Source organism: Elephas maximus, chromosome 26 (genome assembly GCF_024166365.1).
Source record: "Elephas maximus indicus isolate mEleMax1 chromosome 26, mEleMax1 primary haplotype, whole genome shotgun sequence".
NCBI lineage: Eukaryota > Metazoa > Chordata > Mammalia > Proboscidea > Elephantidae > Elephas > Elephas maximus.
Window position 1 is genome coordinate 22,601,707 of NC_064844.1, and position 18,703 is coordinate 22,620,409.

Below are 18,703 nucleotides of genomic sequence, written 5' to 3' on the forward strand. Positions count from 1 at the left end.
ATCCTGGGAGTGGGCTGGAAAATCCACTGTTTAACGTATTTCCCGTGTAAGATAAACACATAATAAACTTGAGAAACATGGCCACATTTGGAAAGCAATTAATCCATTTGCAGGTATACATCACCCTTCATGACCTGATCTAAGTCTAATTTTTCTAGTCTCCTCTCTTATTATTTGCTGCACAAACTGGAATTCATTTGCATATTTATTTCCTGGTAATTTTTATTCAACCTTTAAGTCTAGCTCTTTAACATCAGGAAATTATTTTTAATCTCCTTTTCCTCAGTGTCTAGCAAGTATAAAGCATCTAACATGGTGCCTATCTAAAAGGTGCCCAAATTCATTTCTACCCCGTATCACTCTTGTTTTATTTTCTTATTTATGTTTATTGCAGGTGTCTTCTCCTCATTTCCATCAACACCTGTTAGCTCCTTAAGTGCAGGAATTTTGTTCTTTGCTATATTCCCTTTACCCAGAAGAGTGAAAGACACATAAATGTTTGTCAACTGACTACCTCAATTAAGAATTTAATGTTAGAAATAAATGGATAATAAATCCTCAAACTCTGGAGAAAGAACACTAAGATTCCAGAGAATTGTGATCTAGGTCCAGGTTTTTTTTTTACAAATAAGTGGTGTGAACAAATTTCTATTATCTCTGAGAATTCAGAGCAGGAAAACAGGGGGCTTCAGGATGGATGAATGGCTCTCGACCCTGGCTCGACTTCACAAGCGTTAAAAAGAAGAAAGAAAAAACCTATTGCCATGGATTCAAGATGATTCTGTCTGATGGAGACTCCATGTGTGTCAGAGTAGAGCTGTGCTCCATAGGGGGTTTTCGATGGCTGACTTTTTAGAAGTAGATTGACAAGCCTTTCTATTGTGGCACCTCTGGGTAGATTCAAACCACCAATCTTTCAGTTAGTAGCCAAGCTTTTAACAGTTTGATTAGCCCAGGGACTCCTTTACAAGCATATGCAGCCATGTGTACAATGGCGTCGTTACCAAACCAATGAACATCTCTGATGTGGCATCAGCATTGCTGACTCTAAAGGCCTTCCAGGCAATTTCAGTGAGCAGTCTGGTTGAGTTCCTCTGCAGCAGATGAGTCCTATGTACCCTCGGTGTTCTCAATTTGTCCTCTGTAACCTTCTGAATTTACATGTACAAAGAATGTTGTTTACTCAGGTTTTTATGCCCATGTAGGGCAGCTAAGTGTTTTTCATATGCCATTATTGTTTCTAGTTAAAAAAAAAATGTCTTTTTGCTTTACCCTGAAGTCTGACTTGAGGCATTTAAAGCTGGCAAAATAATACATCGTTCACTTCTGGGAAGCAAAGCAAAAGCATTGAGGTGAACTATACCAAATGCGCTTTGTTTTGTTTTCTCCAAACACAGATTCCTGCACCTTGTGCTGTGCTGAGAACAACATATTCCTGGCCATCTTTCAGTGTCTCTGTCCTTTTACCTTTCAGTGAACCAATGGGCTCCGTTGGCATGGTGTTTATGAGCTGTCCAGAGAGAAAGGGACAAACCAGCCCAGACTTATTCAGGGTCCCAGAGTGCTAGTTGAAACATATCTCTAACTTTGGTTCTTTGCCTACAGAATGAGCCTGGGACCTGAAGCATAGGCGGACAAGGAGAGACAAAACAAAGGACATTCACAAGAAAGCATGAGCTTAGCCAGTACTGTGCTGTTGTGAGAGGATATCAGTGAGATGGCCCAGGGAAGACACTGAGCCATTTTTAGTGAGTCATTTTGGATATGTAGAGAGGAGTCAATAAAAAACAAAAATAAACACTATATTTTTAATGAATAGGGAGAAAGAGCCTACACTTCTTACCCAATATTCAAATTTTTTTTTGTTTTTTCCTATTTGAACTCAGTCTACCTTTCCAAACTTTTTGTCTTTTCCTTGCAACCTAATGTCAGGTAAATTAAGGATACTTAATAGTCCCTGGTGGAGCACGGTTAACACGCGTGGCAGTCAATGGAAAGGTTATAAAAGGTGGAGGTTTGATTTTACTGAGGGACACCTCAGAAGAAAAGTGTGATCATCTACTTCCAAAAAACTAGTAATTGAAAACTCTGTGGAGTACAGTTCTGCTCTGATACATGGGGTCACCATGAGTTGGACTCAACTAGACAGCAACTGGTACTGGTACTGGTAACAGACCCTGTACAATTTATATTATTTACATTTTCTGATTTTACTCCTATTATTGCCCACTGTCTGGAATCCCCGTCTCCAATGACCCAGGCTCAAATCTTTACTTCAAGGTCACAGTCAAATGCCTTCAACCAACCTCCACACCTAATGGCAAGTATCCTCCTTCTGCTCCGACCATCCTTGACATTTTGTCTGACAGTGACTAAGCTCATCTGCTCACACTTGGCATGAGAGTTATATTTGTATGAATATTATGTCTCACACTGTACTCTAAGTTTGTCAAGGTAGACTCTGAATCTGATTCATACCTCAGTTCTTAACACAGTATCTTAACTCTAGTTAGACACAAAATAAATATTCACAAATAAAACAAAGATGCAATTAATGCTGTTTTTTTCAACATGTGTGTTATTTCCCCACAAGAGGGAAAACATCAGCACTTGGAAGAGTATAAGCAGTCCCAGAAACTCATATTGTCTACAGAATAAATTGCCGATGTAAAACACATGCACATACATGCCAATACAGATACACTAGTAAAGTTGTTGTTGTTGTTAGCTGCTATTGAATTGGCCCCAGCTCATGATGACCCCATGTACAATGAAGCTAAACACTGCCCAGTCCTGGGCCAACCCCATGATCAGCTGTGGATCTGACCATTATGATCCATAGGGTTTTCATTGGCTAATTTTTGGAAGTAGATCAGTAGGCCTTTCTTCCTAATTCATTTTAGCATGGAAGCTCTGCTGAAACCTGTTCGGCATCACAGCAACACACAAGCCTCCAATGAGATGGGTGGCGGCTGTGCACAAGCTACATACATTGGGAAAGGAACCCAGGTCTCCTGCACGGAAGGCAAAATTTTACCACTGAACTATCAACATCTAATTTATTAAATGTAGTTAACATTCATTATACCCCAGTTTATGTTCAGGGTGTTTTAAATATAATCTCATTTTCAAACCTCGTAGCAACCCTATGGAAAAAAAAAAAAAAAAAACCCTATGAGGTAGGTAATATCTCTATTTTAAAGATGAGAAAACTGAGGCTCAGAGTGCTCCAAGGTCACAGGCAAGATAGGGTTTGAAATTGTCTTGTTGATTTCCAAACACTTGATCCTCCCACTGCTTTATGTTGTTAATAGATGTGAAAAAAAATTCTCAAATTGCTAACAAATTTTCCCAAATCCAAATCTATAAGGCTTTAAAGGTGATCATTTCTATAGTGAGAACAACAGATATAAAGTATGCAGAGTTTCTTGCCTTCTACAATATTTCGTTTGCAGTAATTTAATCTTGTTCCACTTTGAAAGAAACATAATTATTACTCCTGGTATTATAGTAAATATGGGTATCTCAATGAAAAGTGTAGTCAATATATTATCAAAAATTTATTTCCTGTTAAGTATCATTTTACATTTGTTTTGTATAATTAATTACATCCAGAAATGAAAATTTTTTCATTTGTTATTTTAAAATGTAATCCAAGAGAAAACAGGAAATATTTAAAACGTATGGGTGAAAAAATATATATATATATATTTTATTTTTCCAGGAAACCAGTTCATCATTAAATAAGTGGCTTCTGAATTTCAGATATTTTAGTCAGGTAATCAGAGTATGAAAAAATGATCCTGGGCTTGATTGGATAGTTCTTGTTCCATTTTAATATCTCTTGGCAGTTTGAAACATCAGCATTTTACTCATGTTAATCCAAGGGCATTCTAAAGTTGATTGGCACCCTAAAATTGAAATGATTTGATTTTGACTCAGTTGAGTCTATCTCTGCAATTGTCCCTTCTGCTGATCCAATCATCCATGTCAAATAAATATTTTCATATGTAGAGAAAATTAGGATAGCTGTGTAGAAAATACTTTTGAAAGATTTTAAAGGATTAAGTTAACCAAGAAGTTAAACCTTTTAAAAATAGAAAGTGATGGTATTGTGTTAGGAGAGTAAAGTATTGTATAATTAGAATGTTTACATGTAACTCACTTTGTTTCTCAATTCTTCATGGTCTGAAAAATCACTTGATTTGCAAGATTTGTAAGTGTTGTGTTTAGACAGGATACAAATATACTGAGGCATAATTATTTGTTTCAAATTATTTCTGAAGAAACCAGAGGAAACAAGGAAAAGAAGCATAGCTATATAAGAATTCATCCACACAGGCTTATCAAATAATTTTTTGAAGCTTATATGTTTAAATACTAAAATTGCTGGCTTTACACTTATAGAGTAAAAATAACTTGCCAATATAATCCAAATAATGGCTAATCAGGCATGTGTTTTACAAACACATGCCCTTGAGAGGCCTTTATAGGAGATAAATAGCAGCTCCCGAGGAGGTGAATTTGCAGTATGCTGAAACCAACATCTGTAATTACTCTCAGCCAAGCTATGTCAGCACCAATATGCAACCGGTATCACTGTGAGACACAGATTCTATAAATGATGCCCTTTCAAACAGACACATAAAATTTTACATCTATCAATTTCAGGAAACTATCTTTAATGTAGTTAAACAAGTAGTGATTTCTCTAGGACCTAGAAAAAGGCAAGGTCAAAATATACGCACTTCAGTGGAACAATGTTTTATTTTCTTCCCTGGGAGATAAAAATCTAACATAAAAATGCTAATATTGGGCAGTTTTTTTGTTTGTTTTTTTGTACAGTAGTTCAATTTATTGGTGGGCAACAAAGAGACAGGAAGTTCAATTTATTGGTGGGCTAGCCAGGCAGGGCAGTGCCACCAAGGCCTTCATGAATGCAGGGCCTACCACTTGTCCAAGGGGCCACAAGTGGGGATATATTTAATTCTACAACCATATGAAATAAGGTGATTTTCAGCCACCACGTTTTCAAATTCATCAGCATTAAACTTGGTAAAGCACCACTTTACATACATACACACACACAATGGAATACCACAGAACGATAAAGAACAATGAAGAATCCGTGAAACATCTCACAACATGGATGAATCTGGAGGGAATTATGTTGAGTGAAATTAGTCAGCTGCAAAGGGACAAATATTGCATGAGACTTCTATTATAAGAATTAGAGAAAAGGTTTAAACAGAGAAGGAAATATTCCTTGACGGTTATGAGGGTGGTGTCTTAGGCTGAGTTCTTCAGAGACACAAAACCAGTAGACTGTATAAATATATATAGAGAGAGAGATTTATATCAAGGAAATAGCTTACATGATTGTAAAGGCTGGACCATCCCAGGTCCATGGATCAGGACAGAGGCTTCTCCCAATTTATACAGCCACAGCCGCTGGCCAAACCAAGATCGGCAGGTCAGAAAGCAGGGCTCCCACTCACAAGCTGTGAAGGTCGATGAATTCCAAGATCAGCAGGCAAGACTGCAAGGCTTCTCCTGATTCATGTAGCTGCATGGACTGGTGAACCCAAGATCGGTAGGTTGGAGAGCAGAACTCTTGCTTGCAGACTGTGAAGATCGATGAATCCTAAGATTGGCAGGTAAGCGGCTAGCTCAAGTCCCAAGAACTGGATATAAGATGAACCAAAGGCAGCTGCAGGGTCTGGAACAAACCAAAAACCTTAGCAAGGTGAGCAGGAAGGAAATAGGCAGCAGAGGGTAGAGAGACGAAGGCCGAGTGGTGGTGAGCTGCCACAGGCCCCATCCGCACTGGTACCACTCAGCAGATTCCATCATGGGGGTGGTCACATATCAAATTTCAACAGGGAAGTGATCACAACATTATATAATTGCCAAAACACTGAGAATCATGGCCCAGCCAAGATGATACACTATATTAACCATCACAGATGGGGAGGAAGAGGAGGGGAATTCACTAACTAGACTGTAGATAAGAATCATCTTCAGTGAAGGAAATGACAACACACAATACAAGAGAAGTCAGCACAACTGGCTTAAACCAAAAGCTAAGAAGTTTCCTGAACACAACCAAACACTTTGAGGTACAGAGTAGCTGGGGTGGGATCTGAGAACTATGGTTTTGGGGGGCCTCTAGGTCAATTGGCATAAAAAAATTTATTAAGAAAATGCCCTGCATCCCACTTTGGTGAGTGGCGTCTGGGGTCTTAAAAGCTTGTGAGCGGCCATCTAAGATACTTCAATTGGTCCTAACCCACTTGGAGCAAAGGAGAATGAAGAACACCAAAGACAAGGAAAATATTAGCCCAAGAGACAAAAGGGCCATGTAAACCAGAGACTCCATCAGCCTCAGACCAGGTGAACTAGATAATGCCTGGCTACCACCAATGACCACCCTGACAGGGAACACAGTGGAGAATCCCTGCCTGAGTGGGAGAAAAGTGTGGAACAGAACTCAAACTCACATAAAAAGACCAGATTTAACGGTCTGACTGAGACTAAGGAACCCCGGAGGCCATGGCCCCCAGACACTATGTTAACCCAGAACTAAAACCATCCCCAAAGAACACTTCAGTCAAAGATTAGACTGGACTATAAAACATAAAATAATACTCATGAAGAGTGTGCTTCTTAGTTCAAGCAGATACACGAGACCAAATGGGTTGCTTCTGCCTTGAGGCAGGGTGAGAAGGCAAGAAGGGACAGGAACTGGTTGAGTGGACATGGGAAACCTATGGTGGAAAGGGGGAGTATGCTGTCACACTATAGGGATTGCAGCTAGTGTTACATGACTATATGTGTATAAAAATTTTGTATGAGGGATTAACTTGAGCTGTAAACTTTGACCTAAAGTACAATAAAAAAAAAAAAAATGCTGATATCAGTCCTGCTAGATAAGCACATGCACTTCTTAGTATTTTTCATATTTTCTATTAAATGAGGTTTTTCCTCAAAAATTATCAATCTGGGAAGGAGGAGCCAGGATGGCATCTTAGTGAGACACACCATGAAGTCCCTCTACAGCAAAACCTCAAAAACCAAGAGAAACAAACACAGATAACAATCCAGAACACTGAACATCAAAACGAAGGCCAAAGAATTTAAACACCAAATGGAAGAAGAAAGTGAATAAACACATCCAACAAGGAGTGACATGGAGTGGAGGTGTTCTGCCAGCTGTCCTGGCTCAACGTGGCTATCTTGAGAAAAAGGCAGGAGCGACCTTGGGTAAAGAGCACAGGAAGGCAACTTCACAGCATTCCCAACAAGAGGCAAAGAAACTGTGTAGCTATACTGGAGGGAATCAAGGTGAGTGGAACGCAACCTGGATCTAAGGAGGGAAAACACAGAAAGGAAAGCAAGAAGTCCAGGGAGCCAGCCATCGATAGGACAGGAAGGGAGCCTGGATCCAGAGTTAGGTACACTCACGAGTGACAATGCCTGACCATTAGGGTGGGTGGCATCCATTGAGCAATAGACCCATAGAGCACCAGGGGAAGGTCACCCATCCAACTGAACTCTGGGGAGTCCTCCCCCTCCTAACACTTGGGCAAGGGCAAGTCAAAACTGTAAGCAACAGCAAATGGGAAGAACCCAGATACCCACATCTACTGATCAGTGGAGCATGCTCCCCATACCCCTGTCCTCCTGATCTAAAAAAAAAAAAAAAATTTTTTTTTTTTTTATCTCAAAGCAGTAGAAAATTCCATACTCTGGTCACCCTGCCTGACTGGGGATCACAATGTTATCCGCTCTCCCTGTAGCCTATCTGTCACCCTCTGGCCTATCAGATGAGTGGAGTAAGCATGCTTACCTGGCCACCAACCACTCCTTCCCCAACCCAGTGAACAGTGGTGAACCACAAACCTATGCCCTCAATGATCAGATCAGCAGTGGTGACTGCATTCCTGTGCGCTCACCAACCTGCCACCACCCACCCCACCTTCAATGAGTGGCAGTGACTACATTCCCACACACTTGCACCCGCACCACCCAACCCCCCTGCCATCCACCCTCTCTCCTCCCAACCCGATGAGCGATAACATCCACCCCCCTGCTTGCTTGTCACACCTACCACACCTGCCACCCTATCCATTCAGCAAGTGCCACTGCCTGCTCCTGTGCCACTGACCAGATGATAGATTGTGGCCAAAACTTGCCCAGCTCTCCCTCAGCTGCACTGCAGGACCAATGAGTACAGAACCTCTTTCATACTACCAGCCACTGCCCTGTTCACCAGGAGAGAGGTGGTGAACCCTTCAGTGCTGCAAGACCAGAGAACAGTATAGCACACAAGCCCTGCCACGTGGATATATCAAAACAAAATGAAATATCAGAACAAAGTAAGCAAACATACAATCAATAAATAAATATCATAACACCTTAATGCCTCAAAGACAACAGATAATATCAAGACATATAAAGAAACAGGACAAGATGGCTGAGTCAAGTGACTAAAATAAAGGACTAGGAAACTTTCCTGAGGAAGAAATGATAATTGACTTACATTACAGGGAATTCAAAGCTTATATAAAAAAATCTTTGAAGGGATCAAGGAAAACAGACAAAGCTCGAGAAGGATTAAGGAAAACAATACAAAAACAAAATGACAAAATAAATAGACAACTAGAAACCATACAGAAATGGTAAGTAGAAGCCCGGAAGATTAACACTAAAATTTCAGAAATAGATAATGAAAGGACAAAGGAGTAGAATTGAACCAATGGAAGACAGAATCAGCAAAATAGAGGACACATCTTGAAATTAATTTGTTAGAGAAACAAGCAGAAAAAAGAATGAAGAAAAATGAAGAAAGCCTAAGAGTTATGTTGTAGAGTATCAAGAAGAATAATTTACATGTGATCAGAATTCCAAAACAGGAAGAGACAAAAAAATAAAATTAAACAAAAAAAGCACAGAGAAAATTTTTGAAGATTTGCTGGCAGAAAACTTCCTAATATCAGGAACGATGAGAAAATATCCATTCAAGAAGCTCAGTGAACCCCATGTAACATACCCACAAAAGATAACACCAAGACATAACCTAATCACACTTTCCAAAGCCAAAGACAGGGAAAGAATCCTGACAGCAGCTCAGGAAAAATGAAATGTTATCTACAAAGGGGAACCAACAAGATTAAGCTCTGATTTCTTGGCAGAAACCACGCAGGCAAGAAGGCAATGGTATGACATATATAAAACCCTGGAAGAAAAAAAAAATGCCAACCAAGAATTACCTATCCAGCAAAACTGACTCTCAAATATGATGGCAAAACTAAGACATTTCCAGATAAACAAAAATTAAAGGAATTTGTAAAATCCAGACCAACCTTGCAAGAAATACTAAAGGGGGGTCCTTTGGATAGAGAAACAACAACATCACACAACCTGAGTTTAAGACACACGACAACATCACCATGATAAGTACCAAGTCAAATAAAGATTCTGAAAAATGAAATAAAGCCACAAGACTGAAAACAGGGAACCAGAATGCCAATCTCTAAATGACAACAACTTCAAAACAAAAAGGGGGAATAAATGGTGTAGTTACAGAACTTCCATATGGAAAGGAGGTCAAGATATAACAGACCTTTTTAAACTTAGGAAGATAAAAGTAAATTTCAGGGTAACAACAAAGAAAATTAATAAACCTTCCCACCAAAATACGGAAGAAAATCATAAAGTAAACACAAAATCAGCAGCAAAGAAGGAAATGAAAGGAAAATCAATAAGCAGCAACAAAAAAATTTCATCACAGGAAAGTATAGGGAACAAAGAAACTTCAACACCACAAAAAAAGAAGCAAAACAAAATGACAGCAATAGATATATAACTGTCGATAATGACACTAAATGTAAATGGTTAAAATGCACACATCAAGAGATACAAATGTGAGAATGGATGAAAAAACATGACCCATCAATACGCTACTTACAAGAGGCACACCTTAGATACAAAGATAAAACTAAGCTAAAAATCAAAGGATGGAAAAAATAGAGCAAACAATAACAAAAACAGAGCAAAAGTGGCAATATTAACCTCTGATAAAATAGACTTTAAGGCAAAAACTAGCATAAGAGACAAGGACAGGCATTATATAATAATTAAAGTGTCAATTCACCAAGAAGACAATCCTAATAAATATCTATGCACCCAAGGAAAAAGTTACAGAATACGTAAAACAAACTGTAACAGAACTAAAGAGAGAAATAGACAACTCCACAGTAATAGGAGGAGACTTTAATACATCACTTTCAATGAAGGATAGAGCAACTAGAAAGAAACTCAATAAAGACACAGAAAATCTAAACAACACCATCAACCAACTTGATCTCATAGTCATATACAGAACGCTCCGCCCAACAACAGCAGAGTACACATTCTTTTCCAGCACACATGGGTCATTCACCAGAATAGACCATACGTTAGGACACAAAGATTGCCTCAATAAATTTAAAAACCTTGAAATAATACAAAGTATCTTCTCTGATCACAGTGCTTTTAAAAAAAAAAATTATGATTAAAAATCAGTAACAGGAAGAACAAGGGAAAAAAATCAAATACATGGAAAATGAATAACACCCTGCTTAAAAACCACTGAGCAATGGGAAAAATTAAAAAAAAAAAATGAAATTAAAAAAATTTCTAGAATCAAACGAGAATGAAAACATAACATACCAATATCTTTGGGACACAGAAAAAGCAGTGCTCAGAGGTCAATTTATAGCAATAAAAGCACACAGATGGCTTCACTGGAGAATTCTACCAAACATTCAGAGAAGAGGTGACATCGATTCTACTCGAACTATTCCAGAACGAATTCATTCTATGAAGCCAGTATAATCCTGATACCAAAGTAAGGCAAAGACACCACTATAAAAGAAAACTATAGGCCAGTATCCCTCATAAATATAGATGCAAAAATTCTCAGTAAAATCCTAACCAAGAGAATTCAACAGCATATCAAAAAAATAAATAATAATAATGCATCGTGATCAAGTGGGATTCATACCAGGTATGCAAGGGTGGTTAAACATTAGAAAATAAATCAGCACAATCCAGCACATAAATAAAACAAAGGAAAAGAACCACATGATCATATCAATTGATGCAAAAAAGGCATTTGGTAAAATCCGACGCCCATTCCTGATTTAAAAAAAAACTCTAAGAAAAATAGGAATAGAAAGGAAATTCCTCAGCATGATAAAGGGCATAGGTACAAAACCAATAGCCAACATTATTCTCAATGGAGAGAGACTGAAAGCATTCCCCTTGAGAACAGGAACCACACAAGGGTGCCCTTTATGACCACTTTTCTTTAATGTTGTAATGGAAGTCCTACGTAGAGCAATAAAGCAAGAAAGGGAAATAAAAGGCATCTAAATTGGTAAGGATGAAGTAAACGTATCCCTATTCACAGTGATTATGATCATATATGTAGAAAATCCCAGAGATTCTACAATAAAGTTAATGGAACTAATAGAAAGATTCAGCAAAGTGGCAGGGTTAAAGATCAACATACAAAAATCAGTTGGATTCCTCTACACTAACAGAGAACCCAGAAGAGGAAACCAGGAAAACGATCACGTTTGGAATAGCCCCCAAAATATAAAATACTCAGAAATAACTCTAACCAGGGACATAAAAGGCTTATACAAAGAAAACTGCAAAACATTACCACGAAAAACCAAAAGAGACTTACATAAATGGAAAAATATATTATGCTCATGGGTAGGAAGACTTAACATTGTAAAAATGTCAATACTATCCAAAGCTCTCTATAGATATGATATGATCCTAATCCAAACCCCAACAGCATTATTTAATGATATGGAAAAACTAATTATGAACTTTAATGATATGGAAAAACTAATTATGAACTTTATATGGAAAGGAAAGAGCCCCCAGATAGGCAAAGCATTACTGAAGAAGAACAAAGTAGGAGACCTCACACATCCTGATCTCAGAACCTACTACACAGCTAAGGTAGTCAGAACAGCCTGGTACAATGACAAACACATAGATCGATGGAACAGAACTGAGAACCCAACTGAGCCCAGCCTAAACTATCTACCTCTGAACTTGAGCTAAATAAATATTCACTGTTTTAAGCCACTGAGTATCAGAGGATTTGTTATATACTGATTGACAACTGATAAACTACTTGTGTAGGCCCAACCAAGTTGGGCATCGTTGTTTGATATCTCAAGTGAACCAGTGAATAACCCTTGTGCTTTCCATCTTCATAAAAACATACATTTAGAAAGGGCCTTTTAAGTGGCATTTTTCTGAACTTATGGTTCAATGAAAGCATCCTTTCTGAAACATGGCTCTCACGCCTGAAAGCATATTTTAATAAAAGGTTAGGAAATGTCCCTTACTCTTTTCTAGGCTGAAAATGATCAGTTCTTTTTCTCTTTTCCTCAGGAAATGGCTTCTGGATCCTCTTTCAGACCTGGTTTGCCCTCCTCTAGGAAACTCTTTTTTTCAATTACTTCAGCCTGTTTTTGCCAGGTTGTCTGGGGAATGAGAGGAAATGCTCTCCGCAGATGGTAGATTTTATTTCTAATAGGCAGCAGAACTCAGGGTTGAATGGGAAAACAAAAAGAAGTTTATCCTGTGTGCGCTGTTTGACCACGAAAGATGCAACAGGCTTTTCCCTCTGAAGGGAAAAATAAAATAAAATCGAACAAATGAAATAAGACTTCTCAAAAGATCCCACACTGTTTCTTTTTTAAAAGAACGAAACCTCCATAGCTTTGAGTGATAAAGTCAATCTTTTGATTTTTTTTCTCTAGCTGTAACTTGCTATTTGCAGGAAGCCAGAGAGGCTTCCGACATAATGTTGTGGTTTGAACCCACCAGTCACCCTACAAGAGAAAAGAACTGACAGTCTGCTCCCTTAAAGACCACTGTTGTTAGGTGCCATAGAGTCAATTCCAATTTATAGTGACCCTAGTTTTTTTTCTATGTACAACAAAACGAAACACTGCCCAGTCCTGTGCCATCCTCACAATCATTGCTATGTTCGAGCCCATTGTTGCAGCCACTATGTCAATCCATCCGCCTTGTCAAGGGTCTTCCTCTTTTTCTTTGACCCTCTACCTTAACCAAGCATGATGTCCTTTTCCAAGTCCCTCCTGATAACAGGTCCAAAATATGTGAGACTAAGTTTCACGATCCTTGCATCCAAGGAGCACTCTGGGGTACTTCTTCCAGACAGGCTTGCTCATTCTTCTGACAATTCATGGTACATTCAATATTCTTCACCAACACCATAATTCAAAGGCATCAACTCTTCTTCAGTCTTCCTTACTCATTATTCAACTTTCACATGCATGTAAGGCAATTGAAATTATCATGGCTTGGGTAAGGAGCACCTTAGTCCTCAAGGTGACATATTTGCTTTTCAACACTTTAAAGAGGTCTTTTGCAGCAGATTTGTCTGCTGAAATACATCATTTTGATTTTGGGGCTGCTGATTCCATGAGCATTAATTGTGGCTCCAAGCAAAATGAAATTCTTGACAACTTCAATGTTTTCTCCATTTATCATGATGCTGCTTTTGACTCAGTCGTGAGGACTTTTATTTTCTTTATGAGTTGTAATCCGTACTGAAGGCTATAGTCTTTGATGTTCATCAGTAAGTGCTTTAAGTCTTTTTCGCTTTCAGCAAGCATGGTTGTGTCATCTGCATATCGAAGATTGTTAATGAGTCTTCCACCAATCCTCATGCTGTGTTCTTTTTCATATAGTCCAGCTTCTCAGGTAATATATTTAGCATACAGACTAAGTTTGGTGAAAGGATACAACTCTGATGCACACCTTTGCTGATTTTAATCCACACGGAGTCCCTTTTTCTGCTCAAAAGACTTCCTCCTGATCTATGTACAGGTTCTTCATAAGCACAGTTAAGTGTTCTGGAATTCCTGTTCTTCACAGTGCTATTCATAATATCTTAGGATCCACACAGTCGAATGGCTTTGCACAGTCAATAAAACACAGTAAACATCATTGTGGTGTTCTCTGTTTCTAGCCAGGATCCATCTGACATCAGCAATGATATCTCTTGTTCTAAGTCCACTTCTGAATCTGGCTTGAATTTCTGGCAGCTTCCCCTCAATGTACTGCTGCAACTGTTTTTGAATTATCTTCAGAAAAATTTACTTGCGTGTCATATCAATGATATTGTTCGATAATTTCCACATTCTATTGGATCACCTTTCTTTGGAATGGACACAAATACAGATTCTTCCAGTCAGTTGGGCAGGTAGCTGTCTTCCAAATTTCTTGACATAGAATAATGAGTACTTCCAGCACTGCAACAGTTTGTTGAAACATCTCAATTGTATTCCTTCCATCTTTTTTTGATGTTTCCTGTATCATTCAGTATTTTTCCCGTAGAATTCTTCAAAATTGCAACTAAAGCCTTGAATTTTTTCTTCAGTTCTTTCAGCTTGAGAAATGTTGAGGGTGTTCTTCTCTTTCGGTTTTCCAACTCTAGGTCTTTGTACTTTTCGGTATAATACTTTACTCTGTCTTCTTGAGCTGCCCTTTGAAATCTTCTGTTCAGCCCTTTTACTTCATCATTTTTTCCATTCGCTTTAGCTACTCTACGTTTAAGAGCAAATTTCAGAATCTATCCTAACACCCATTTTGGTCTTTTCTTTCTTTTTCATCTTTTTAATGTCCTTTTGTTTTCTTCATGTATGATGTCCTTGACATCATCCCATTACTCATCTGGCCATTAGTGTTGAATGCATCGAATCTGTCCTTGAGATGGTCTCTAAATTGAGGTGGGACATACTCAAGTAAGTACCTTGGTTCCGTAAAGATTACAGCTTAGGAAACCCTACAGGGGCAGTTCTACTCTGTTACACTATTAGTCAGAATCAACTTGACAGTAGATGCTGTCATATTAATCAGCCGATAGGAAAATCACTTCAGAAAAAAGTATCCTAAGAAATGGCTCAAATATGGAGTTCATAGGCATAATATATTTTGGTGTAACTTTATTTGTGATATTACTGTATTGAAAGTAACTTAACCATCTGACAATATTTAAATAATCAAATAAATCATGATACACCCTCTCTGTAAAGCATTATGAAATCCAGGGGCAGAAACTTGCTTATAATTCTGAGAGCACTAAAAATAATTGCAAAATATTATGTCTGTCATGATTGCTATGTAGAAGTTTCATAAGTAAAAGTGAAAGCAAAACTTTGCAAACATTCAATTTGTGAAGTTTAGTACGTAAAAAAACCACAAACCACGCAAATGCATTTCAAATTTGTCTATCAAAATGGTTTTCATAGTGAAAAAGTTATAACAGCCTTTGCGTTCCTAATGTATAAGAAGGCGAAAGACCTTCTGACTTCAAAATAAAAATTACAGTAAAGTTTCATTTGCTGTATTGCTCTTTTTTCTTTTTCCCCTCACTGTTGGTAACATTATTAAAACTTATAATTTATAGATTGTATGAAGATTTCTGTTTATAGCAATTTTGTAGACTAGACAAAGTGAAAACCTTCTTGCTCTGAAACTCCTGGAAAATGCTTGAAGAAACATATTAATAACGATTTTAGAACACACAGTTACATTTGAAAAGACAATCCTCAGGGCTCAAAATTGAAGTCAAAATTGAAAAACAGAGCAATTAGCTACAGCAGATGTCTTGGCTGTCCTAAGGGAGGTTTGCTATTACAGAGGAATGACCAGGGGAGTGGGGTTATAAAAACTACACAGAGACAAGAGAAGAGGTTTTGTGTTCATCAAGAGGCAGGGAATGGTAACTTCTTCATGAAACCTGATCACTCAAAAGCTGCAACTTAATTGAAATTATGGACAAGGGAAATCTGATTACATACATGGGGTGATAACAAGGAAGAATGTCTGTTTTTGCTTTCATTCTGGGTAGTAAAAATAATAATCTCCTGGGGAATTCACAATTTTTTATTGCCTTCACATTAGTTTGAATCAGTGGTTTCTTTGCAAATGTTTAACAGCAGAATTTCTGGGGTTTGGGGAGGTTTCTGACTTTTAGCATCTGCTGGTTTTTGTAAATAATTCCACTATGGCTGATTTCAAACTATCAGTGTAATGTCATAAGTGTGGAAGTGTGGACATGTGTATACAACCAGCTCTCACACGTCAATGTGAGCTAGCTGCAGCACACCATCATTTTGAAGAGTGAATATATACCATCAGCATGGTTCGGAAGCTCCCAAGTCGAGAAATTGGCAGAAATATAAGATGATAGGAAAGCTATATCTTCAGTAAAGTGGTGGACTGGATGGAAATAACCCATTGGAACACTGTAATATTCTTATTTATTGCCTATTTATACTTTGACTGTGCAGCTTAAAGGCAAAAATCCTTTCTGAGAATTGTTTTACACAGACTTGCCCTAACCTATATTTCCAGTTTGAATGTATACTCTTCAGGTTCAGGAAACTCCATGAGAAAAAGTTAATAGCAGTAAATTGCTTTGGGACTGACAATTGCTCTGGAGCATTTGACAATACAAATACAAAATTGGTTTGGAGTAAAAGATTCTCAACCTAGGTTGCACAGGGAGCCATTCAAAAAAACTAAGTAAAACGGAGACAAATGTCAATCCTGGAACCCGAAGTGTCAAATGAAGAGATAAAGAACTCAGCGAAGTACCGAATGGAATAAGAAACTGAAAGAGAACAGACAGTGAAGAGAGCTATGTGTGAAGGTTCCCTATCAATTAACATAGCGTGGATTCGCCATCTTGGACTCCTGTCAGAGATCAGCGGACAGGGAGCACGGGAAAGCAGCTTCAGGGAGCTCCCAGCAGGAAAGAGTGCAACCAGTAGCCAGCAATACAGGCTTTCCCACCCTCCCCGTCCTCTCCCCATTGCTCTACCTCCACTCTTCCTGGCTGGCAATGGTGGCTTAGCCAGCTGAGAAGAGCATCGTCTGTGTAGCTAGGATCTTCCCCACCCACATCAGAGATCGGTGGACAGGGAGTAGGGAAAGTAGCTTAACGAAGCTCCCAGCAGGAGACAGAGCACCCGGTAACCAGTGATATACACTTTCCTGACTGCCACCCTTCTCCCCCCACCAATTGGCCTCCTCTACTTCCTGCTGGCCACAGTCTCTCGGCCAGGAGGCAACTGCTTCAGCCTTCGGCTGCTTGAACTCATCCCGGCCATACTGGCCATCTCCCTGAGTGCCATTTGTCTGTTGCTGATGTTGCTTTATTCCATTTCTTTTGGTTTCTTCCATGCCTCCCACCACCCCCCCCCATTCACTCAAACACCTAGCTCCATGTGCCCTCTTTGCTTCTTCTTGAAAGGCTGTGAAGTGCCACTGGACTGGGGAGCCATTTCTCTGACCTGTGACACCAAGCTGGTGGGGTCCCCGGGTTTTTAATTTTTTTTTTTTTTTTGCTTTGTTTTGTTTGTTTTCTTTTCACAGCCTGGGAGCCCCTTCTAGATGGGCTGCACTGCACGGCTTAGGAGCCACTTTCCCAGTCTGCACAGCCACATTGGTGGGATCCCTGGGGGCATTTCACTTTTCTTTCTTTCTTCTTTTTCCTCTTTTTTTTCCTTTCTGTATTTCTTCATTTCCCAATTCTCATCTGTTTATATTTACCTTCCTTTCCAGTCTCCTGAATACCTGGCACTGTGTGACATCTATACCCCATATAACCCAGCTATACTGCACAGCCTGGGAGCCACTTCATTGGTCTTCCAGATGCACAGGTGGAATCCCTAGGCGCTTTTATTTTCTTTCTTTTTTCCAAGTTTTATCTAGTTATTTTTTTTTCTTTTTCCTCCTTTTTTTTTTTCCTTTTTTTTCCCCTCCATTTCTTGGTTTCTTATCTCTCCACTCCAACAGCAAGCTCCCTTAACACTTTATTTGTTTGTTTTTGGCTCCTGTTTCTCTCTCCTCTTTACATATCCATATTAGCTCCACACATTACAACCCCCCTCCCTCCTTCCTGCATACCTGCACTGTGTGCTGAACAGCATGCCCTTTAGCACCACAGGCATGGCTGACTGGAACCTGCCCAGCACTGATTACTGGCCACCCTGCCAGCCCTAGTACGTGCTGCAAACAACCCATCCCAGCCCCTCCCCTTCAGCTGGACCTGCCCTGCTGCACCGTAGCTGAGTGACTGGCCCTGCCCATTGGAAAAGAAGGTGAAAAGTATCATGACCATGGAAGAGCAAACAACAAAGAACACACAGCCCACCTTCTCAGACATAACCAAATAAAAAAAAAGCAGGACACAACAAAGAGTTCTACAGTCAATAAATGAAGAAAATAACTACTGAGTGTCCAAAGACAGCCCCCTCCAAAAAAAAAAAAAAAAAAAAAAACCAGTGAGACAGCAGACAATATTAAAACATAAAAAAACAGGACATTATGGTTCCAGTAGGCATCCAAAATAAAACACCAGATGATTTTCCAGTAGAAGAAAAGGCAGTAAAACTACTTGACAGGGAATTCAAATTTCTAATATTCAGAGCTATCCAACAGTTGAAGCAAAAAGCAGACAAAAATGAGGAAAAAATAGACATATTTATGTAGAAAAAGCAGACAGATTCATGGAAAATACAGACAAAAAATGGAACAATTTGGGAAAATAATACAGGAACAAAATGCCAAAATGAATTCACAACTACAAATC